The sequence below is a fragment of the Hydractinia symbiolongicarpus genome, chromosome 13, assembly GCF_029227915.1.
Source record: "Hydractinia symbiolongicarpus strain clone_291-10 chromosome 13, HSymV2.1, whole genome shotgun sequence".
NCBI classification, from domain to species: Eukaryota; Metazoa; Cnidaria; class Hydrozoa; order Anthoathecata; family Hydractiniidae; genus Hydractinia; species Hydractinia symbiolongicarpus.
The window spans coordinates 10,727,144-10,736,636 of NC_079887.1; the positions used below are offsets into that span (position 1 = coordinate 10,727,144).

Here is a 9,493-nt window from a genome sequence, read left to right on the forward strand (position 1 = left end):
GAAAATCTATTAGGTGTTGAAATGGGCAAAACCGAGGTCAAGATGAATAAGCCCGTATATATACCCCAGGCCATCCTGGACGTGTCAAAAATGGTGATTTTTGAGTTCCATTATAGCTACATGCAGTCAAAATATGGTAGCAAGCTACATGGATACCAAATAAAGACGCATGATTTCTATGAAGATAGAGCCGACGATGTTGAGGCACGCTTCGATACATGTGCCTGTGATCTCAATGATTAAAGGCCGCTCCCTATAGGGAAAAACAAGAAGGTGTTAAGCCTGAGGAAGGATGAGCTGGGTGGCAAAATCATGACAGAGTTCATCACCCTGAGGCCTAAGCTATAAGCCTACAGGAGCCTTACAAAGAGGGCGGTGAAAGGAAAGCGAAGGACGTGAAGCGTGTGTCACAAAAAGTCAATAACCTTCGACGACTATCAGCGATGTCTGGAAGAGGGCGTTGATATCTACAAGAGCCAAGTGCTTATTCAAAGCAAGGGCAATAAGGTATATACCCAGGAGGTGAACAAGTTAGCCCTTAACACGGCAGATGACAAACGGATCGTACAACCGGACAAGATGACAACGCTTGCCAGAGGACATTGCCAGGTGGCATCCACAGGGGAATAAAATGAAGGCATGTCTGTATATAGCCATACTCTTGCCCTATGCCCTTATCGCATTTTGCTTCCTCAGATATCGAAGTATAATAAAGATGTCATCAGACATTGCACAAGTATTCGACAATGCCTCTGCGGAATATCAAAATATTGAGAAACCTATCGATAAGCGCCAAATTTTAAAGGAGACCCTACGAAATGGCAAAGGGCATCTCCTACCAAAGAAGTGTACCAAGGGGTTTGTTGAAAAGGCCCCCGAGGAGGCTATCGACAAAGTACATACCGGGTATGTACAGCGGGAACTCCAGGAGAAGGGAGAGAAGACTGCAAAAGCACTGTTTACCCATGTTATCAGCTTGTATGCTAGCATGATCGGACATTTCGTGGATATCGACAGTGTTGACTAGTAACGTCGAGATATTGAGGAAAATCCCATTATTCGGGATAGCATGACAGACCTTGGGATCCTCGTATACTGCACTATTGAGAGGTGTTTAGCCCCGCTGCTTGTGGCAGGCCATACAGCCCGACATATGGGAAAAAAGAAAGTGAACGTGGTGAAGGAGGCAGATACGGCGGAGGAGACGGTTCTATAAATAAAAATGAGTGAAGAAGAACAAAAACCAGAGGAGAGGATTATAACAACAAAACCACCGAAGAATGAGGGTCGTGTAGCAGCAGGCAAGAGACTTGCGGAATGGAACCGGCAGAACAAGGCAGACTTAAAGAAGAACGTAGGCAAAGGTACCTCACAGGATGATAAGGAACCTGCGAAATGTTCCAGCAAGTCGATGGAAAATATATTCATCTGTGGAGTCGGAACAATAGCCGTGATTGCTGCGGGGGTAGGTGTCTGGTATATGTTTGGAAAGGGTGGTGATGAACCCAACAAGGCTGCGGATAATCCGGAGCCTCAGCATGGTATAACCCAGCCGATCCTATAATTATGATAATTGTGATAAAAAATGACACCTAATAAATGGCAACAAACAAACATGATGAAAACATGGGACCGAAGGAAACGATGATTATTGATGCCCTGTGGGAATTTGTCAGGCTGGTATCCTATACTATTTTCATAGCTATGGGTGGAAAGAAGGCGTTGGGGGTTTCCAGGCCTGGGGCCAAGATGGATCTTGAGGATGGTCTCAAACTTGCTGGCTATATGACGGCAGCGATGCTATTTGATGAATACGGGATAAAGCAAGGCTGGTACAAAAAGCACTGATATCTCAAAAGTAGACCGCCTAGTGAAATTGTTATTTGTCATATAGACAAATAGAAATAATGGAAGAGGAAGCCAAACAGTGCCATAAATGTTCAAAAACCCTACCCCTGAATCAGTACAGAGCAAGGGGTAAAGGGCAGCTGAAAAAACCCTGCATTCCCTGCCTTGATCTTGAATTTCAAAGGGCAAAACCAAACGTCGTATCTACAGCCCTTATACGAGGTAATAATTATGCTGCAGGATCATATTCAGGCCCAATTTAATGAGGGGTATGCCTGGGAAAACTATGAGAGGCATGTCAATAATAAGCTACGATTCAGATACAACGAAACGTTTAACCGCCCAACGCTTGCCGAGGTCACTAATGCATTACGACGCGCAACGAATGCATTAACAAATTGAGGTCAAATGTTGTAGGATCTTTAAGCAAATGTTAACGCTACACAAGTTTAAAATAAGGGGCAATAGTCGGACCAAGACGTGCTTGGCATGCCTGGCTAAAGCGAAGTAAAGGCAGGCGACTCCTAAAAATATGGACATCGAATACGTTGAAATACACCCCCTGCTATCGATCAGAAAAATCGGGGCGTTCAACGGGATAAAAACTACCTCATCCTATATGACTTAATGACATATAACATTATACCTCAATATATCGAACTTATTGGGGATAGCCCGGAGAAGGCAAGGCTCGCTGAGAGGTACCGCAATGTATTAAAATGTCTGGAGGGCGAATTAGCATATACCCCACCACCCCTCGAATACAAGGCTCGAGGGACCAAACTCTGCCATTCCTGTCGAGGGTCCTTGAAAAACAGGCATGGAGGTGTGTTAATATGTACGGGCTGTGCAGCCATGTACCCCAGGATATATGATCGAAAGTGGAGCAATTATTGAAATAAGGTGGATATTGTGGGTGACCCTCATACGCCAATATTTACAGGTCCGACGTCTTGCAGTAAGACGCAACGTGCTTTTGACCTGCTTGAGCATGAGTAGAGGGGACACTATCACAATATAGTGATACTTTGCCCTACCCTACGGTGGAATAGTACCTATTTAGAGAGGGCATTGCTATGGCGTGACGACTACGTGTTCCTTACAGATCCCAAGGACCAACTTTTCGATTGGATCCAAAAAGTGTGTCCAAATTGCTGGCGGGTAGGAACACGTTGTTTGTGATTGATGACATAATATCAGACGAAAAGCTCCATAGAAAAAGGCAGCCCTTGCTTGAGCTGGCTATTTCGGAAAGACATCGCAAGCATAGCCTGTGGCTCTTAGTGCAGTCATATACTGCTCTCCCAAAAAAATCGAGGAGACAAAAGAAGCAGTTGTTTGCCTGGTACCCTCATGAGAAGAGTGACATGAAGCTCCTGGACGGGGACACGAATCTGATTACGGACTGGGATGATATTAGGGTCAAATTGAAAAAATCTGAATATACATATCTTTTCGTAAGGCTTGAGCACACTAGGAGTTGGAAAATTTTGCATTGAGCACAATTTATGTTTGTCCTAAGGACAAGTATAAGTATGGTAGCTCCGTTGGCGAAATTAGGGTCTGATATTGTTATATACTCCACGTTGATATCATTAATATCCGTAAAGGTAGAAGCAAAATTGTAGAATAGTTTTGGGTTGACAAGCTCGTTTTCAAATCGTAGCATCTTCTTTATTGTATACGAATGATTGCAGAAAATTACATGTCATTGTGCACGCACAGCTGCCACCGTTATACGTGATATATTCGTGATAGCAGTACCAGCAATGCATCTTATTCCTTACAACGAACCTCCGACCACAGCTACATTTGTCGGATGCATCGAGTACCCTTTCACAGTCGTCACAATGCTCATTCATTTATTAGGATGTCAATGCGGGCCTTCAAATCCCTAATTCTCCGTTCATTAGACCCCTCCTTCTCCTTTTGTAAGCATTCTAGGGTTACAAGTGGTAGGGATATATCGATGGAGGTAAGGAAGGTCATGAAAATCATACTTTCCAAGCTATATTGACTGTTGATACACATTTATTATATCTTGCAACATGATTGTAGGATAACGTTTCAAATCAAGGCCAGGAATTCCTTTTGTGTCACATCGCCCCCAAATCTTTTGAGGTCGCATATGCCCCGTTACACATATTTGAGCAAAAGGGGATCTTTTTCAACAGCCTTATTGCACATGTCCTGTGTCTTGAATGTATCCGATATATATTTGAGTATGCGTGGACTTTTTTGAACGGCCTCATTACACATTTCCTGCGTTTTGAACCTATCAGGTACAAGCATTAGCAACCAGTGATCTTTCTCAACAACTTTATTACACATTTCCCGCGTCTTGAGTCGGTACGGTACATACTTCAGCAGCCATGGCTCCTTTTCAACAGCCTCATTGCACATGTCTTGCGTCTTGAAACTCATCTTTATTAGTAGTATTATCTTGCAACAATTGCTGTAAGATAAAGTTTCAGGAATACCATACAACTTTTTGAGACTTGTATTCTCAACCCCCAAAAAGCACCAATCGATGACCCTATCCGGATGCAAGGCTACCGGAAGAAGATCCTCCTTAATCCCGGCCTTTCCCATCCTCCTGTAATAATAGGCCTCGAGTAGTTTGGGCTCCTCCTCAACAACCATATCTCATATATCCAGGGTGATAGACCAGTCAGACACATACCTGAGCATCCATGACTTCTTTGCAACAACCTTATTACACATGCCTTGTGTCATGAGCCGATCTGGCACCCAGTAAAACATTTCAAAATCCTCTTCAACAGCCATGTTACACATATCCTGCGTCTTTATATGATCGGGGAAATATCTGATCAGCCAGAAATCCCCTTCAAAATACTTATTGCACATATCCTGCGTCTTGAATTGATCAGGAACATATTCAAATATATCAGGATTATTTTCAACGGCCCCATTGCACATGCCTTGTGTCATGAGCCGATCTGGCACGTGCCGGATCAGCCAGACATGCTCCCTGACGGCCTTACCGCACATGTCTTCAACCGATCCGGTACAAACCCGAGCATCCAGGAATCCCTTTTAACGGCCCTAATACACATGTCCTGCGTTTCGAGTCCGTCGGGGACAAATTCGAGTATATAGTGATTATTTTCAACGGTACCGATCCAATTTTTATGGTTTACGATATCGTCTTCCTCTAATAAGTCAATCAGTTCAGCTTCACGTAGTCTATAATACCCCTTAAGTCCACGATCTTTTGCAATATCACGTAATTGTTTAACCGTTTTTGATTCCATTCTCTTTATTATATATAATTTTTGCATTGTCGGAAGATTTCATCTTTCTCAAAACCAAGGGAATTTCCCCTGAGATGTGCGCATTGATTTTTAGGGAATTGTGCTAGAAAATATTGGACCTCTTATTCTACTTCAGATGACGTCATCTGAATAATAGGTCTTATGTAGATTAATATGGAATGGTATCGGATGGTGCTGGATTAATAGGCAAATGTTGTGACTTGCTGAGGGTTCCTGTGGGTTGCCGTGATGTCACTTGTTGTACGTGCATGCGATTGTGCCAAAAGGAACATTTCTCTATCTCTTGTTGTATGATAAATTCGTCGTTGCCAAGATGCACCAAAAGCAGGGGAAAAAATTGATTTTTCTTCATATGGTATAGAAATGTCACAAGTTTTTTTCGCGCACAAACAGACATTACGGCTATTAATAAAAAGACGTTACTGATGAAACATACATGAATTTCCAGGGGCAATTATAACAAGTTGGAAGATCCGTTTTCCAAAGTGTGGGAATAAGTATTATTTAAGTACAATTCCAACCAGGAAAATTTATTTATAAGACAGTTATTGTGTTATCCAAAATAAGTCAACACGTGCCGCGTTACGCATGGAAAAAATTATGCATGTTAGTAATTTAAAGAACGTTATAGGTGTATCCATACTGTCATGACTGTGAGTTGGTCACAAAACAATGAACGACTTATCTTTACATTTTCTATAGTTTCTATATGAAGCTGCTAGGCAATTTAGTTCTTTATTAAATGTTTACATAAAAAAACAAGATATGTTGTGTTAACACGAAGTTTTCACATTTTCACTACACAGAAGGCAAAATAAGATTCTGTGACGCTGTCATTGTTTTTTTCTTATGTATGTTACGGAGATTGTGGTAAATATGCTTATTAACCAGTTATTATGCAAAATAAACTTAACCCTAACCCTTATACATAGTACCTGGCTAATATGCATACTTAACAAATAGTCATATATCCCGTATTATATGCGCGGACGCAGTGCCAATCACTTCGCTTGGGATAGATTTTGATTACATAAACAATCAAAAATTGTACTGAAAATTGACTTCTGTTTATTTATTTACCAACGAAATGTCCTTAGTTAAAAAACACATAGTAAGCTTTGTTTTAGGTTTTCAAGGTCATTTTATAACTGAAATATACTTGTTAAACTCAAAATTATTTCAATTTGTGTTTTGAAAAAATATTACAAGAATATTTCGTAACGTGCTAGAAGATCCGGATTCTTGTAATTCCATCAAAAAACATACGATTATAATCAACAAACAACGGTTTGGCAACAACTTTTTAATTCATGTGTTTGGCTTTCTGTACAAAATCATATTGGCACAGACCAGAAGTTCCGTTTTTTTTTCGTTTTCAGACAAACAAAATGAAACTGGTCGGCAATTTTCTAAGGATATTCCCTTTTTTACGTTTTTAGCAGCTAGTTATACAAACTACATGGAAATACCGTACATGTTTAAATGATATAATTTTCAACATTTCACACTCCTTTTAGTAATACACTGCCAAAGTTTAGGGTAAATAAACTAAACAGTGGACTTAGCTTAAGTAGTTAAATACTTGTTTGCTTTATAAACAACTGACAAATTTTAAGTTGCTTTTTACCTCGCTATAATTATATCAAATATCAAAAGAAGGATAATATTGGGGTGAAAAGAGGCAATATTCAATGCATTAATATTATTGATATTTTTGATTTCTACAAAAGTGTGTCAATTAAAAAAATATAAAAGAAGTTAAAGAAGAAATTATCTTCTTAATTGGCAGCGACCAAGATCAACACTAACGTCCGTGATGATGATGATGACGATGATGATGACGATGACGATGATGATGATGATGATGTTTATGCCACCACCATGGATCTATAAGATTTAATCAAAATAATTATTTTTGAAAAAAACAAATACAAGTTTTTGAGTTCTGATTCCGAAGTACCCCTAATAACTGTAGCACTTAAACATTTGCTTACATACCTTGTTTCTTCTTTGCCAGTGCATCCTTTTTATATTCCATCACGTCGTATTCTAAAAATAAAAGAGTTTTGTAATATGATATCGAAAATAAACAGGATCTGATCGCTTATCGTTTATGGATTTGCATCTTGTCAGTTACGATATAAAAAATAAAATAGTCTTCCCCTTTATGAGACTTCTCCTCTGCCATAGCTATAGATTGCCTTTAAAACAACTTACAGATGGTTGGTAATGTTTTACAGGAATTTCCAATCCCGTTTGATAATTTAATGAATTTTTAAAAATAATAATAAAAAATTAGGAAGAGATTTTTATATACGATATCTGTTATGCTTAAAAATATTAGACAAGTTATTACCTTCTTCGTCATCAGGTTCGTCTTCGTTCTCCAGGTTTATCTCATCAACGTCTGTTTAATAAATAATAAACATCTTTTCAACGCAGTACATTTTAGTACGTTCTCCAGGTAAGCTTTCTAATAGATTTATATTTCACTCGTGTTTATGACGATACTAAACCGGCGAACGTATGTGACTAAAACATTAACTAAAGACGCTATGCAGATATTTTCATGGAAAAAGAACGATGCTGTCAAAGGGGAAGTTTGTCGCACTCACCATAATCCTCATTTTCATCTTCTTTTTGCTCACGAGGCTTTGCTTCTATAATATTTAAAACATGGTCAAGAATTAATAAAAATCAGTTAGTTGAACGTTGTAAATTAATCTGAAGGCGATGCTAAAACTGTTCGATACTATTCGAAGTCAACATCATAAAAACTGACAAAAATTTAAAACGCTAGAGCAGAAAGTTGTTCAACATCGTTTTTAGATTATCATAAGTAACTGAATGTTGTTACTCATGTCCAGGATATATCCATGAAAGAAATTTGTATTATTAATTCTGTTATCATATCCTATCGCATATAATAGACTTTAGAAACAAGTTCATGCAAGGTACCAAACTTGACTATTGCTTAATACAGAAAAAAAACACAAGATGGTATGTGAAATAAAACTGCAAAGGAGCAAAAGTTCTGTAATATAGCTAAGTATATTGCTGTTGTTTACCAAAAGGTATTTGTCTAAGTGATAAAATTTAACAAGATTTATAAAATATGCACAGATGCATTTTAGGTTCTCCTAATGAGACATAAATTTACTCTCTTTATTAAAATTTATGATATAGGCTAATGATAAGGAATCCATTGTATTTATATTCTGACGAAAGAAAATATCATTATAAAGTTACTGATAGAACATTTATGTGTACCTGCTGCAACCGCCAATACAAACAAAAACAAACAAACCAACTTGAATCCATCTGGAGTATGTTTCCTTAAACAGTGTGTGAAACGCAATTTGAGAATTAACACTATTTGTTATCTTGCTGTACACAACTGCTGCTAGTGCTTGAAGCAAGACTGAGTATATCAGGTAGGGCCTCATTATTTATAGAGAAATCTGTTTACGTAATACTTAAAGATGAAATCTAAGTTGTTAGATGTTATAATGAAGTATAATGGAATATAAAGAGCAATCCATTTTATCCTTTGCAGGTACTAATCCATTTTGCATAGTTATTTTTATTATTCTAGGTTTTTTTGTACCTTTTTATGTTTTTCCGCTTTCTGTGAAACAAAGTTTGTAACAAACTGGAAGATCCGCTTTACAGAGTGTAGTATTATAGTAGTATTTTACAAGTATAATTCCAACAATGAAAGTACATTTCTAAGACAGTTGCTGTGTTGCCCCAAATATGTCAAGAAGTACAGTACTGTGCAAGGAAACCCTTATACAGTCCCAAACGTGTTATATGTATCCATATTATCGTGACTTTAAACTGGCCCCAAAATGATAGGTGACTTACCTTTAAATTTTCCAAGGAATATGACTAGTTCATATATGAAACTGTTAGGGTGTCTTGTCCCTTATTAACCGTTCACATCACAAAACAGAGCGCAGTTAATGTTGTGTTATCCACTCTTAACGAAGTTTTGCTACACAGGAGGCGAAAATAGAATCTGTGACGTCGTTATTATTTTTATATATATGTTACGCAGATTGTGATAAATTCTGTAGTTATGAATATCAAACAGTTTTTATACGAAATAACAATAACCCTAACCCTTATACATAATGCCCAATGAATATGCGTAATTTGTAATTGATCATTTATTCTGTAACATACTCACGGACGCAATCATTTCTCTCGACATGTATTCTGTTCTGATTACATAACATATTAATACATTTTTTGAAAGTTCAAGTGTGTTTATTTATTTACCTGGGAAATGTCAAATATAAAAGTTGCAAAATGTCGTTAATTAGAAAACGCATGGTGAACCTCCT

The 9,493-nt window shown here is 38.1% G+C and overlaps 1 long non-coding RNA gene across 1 annotated transcript; it reads right to left on the minus strand.

Moving 5' to 3' along the window:
• Positions 1–7,181: 7,181 nt before the first annotated feature.
• Positions 7,182–9,235, minus strand: LOC130624227 (uncharacterized). The gene is made up of 4 exons (XR_008981192.1): positions 9,012–9,235; positions 7,760–7,804; positions 7,501–7,551; positions 7,182–7,193 (listed from the first exon to the last, which is right to left on the minus strand). It is a non-coding gene; the product is annotated as an uncharacterized LOC130624227 (long non-coding RNA).
• Between the last annotated feature and the right edge of the window lie 258 nt (positions 9,236–9,493).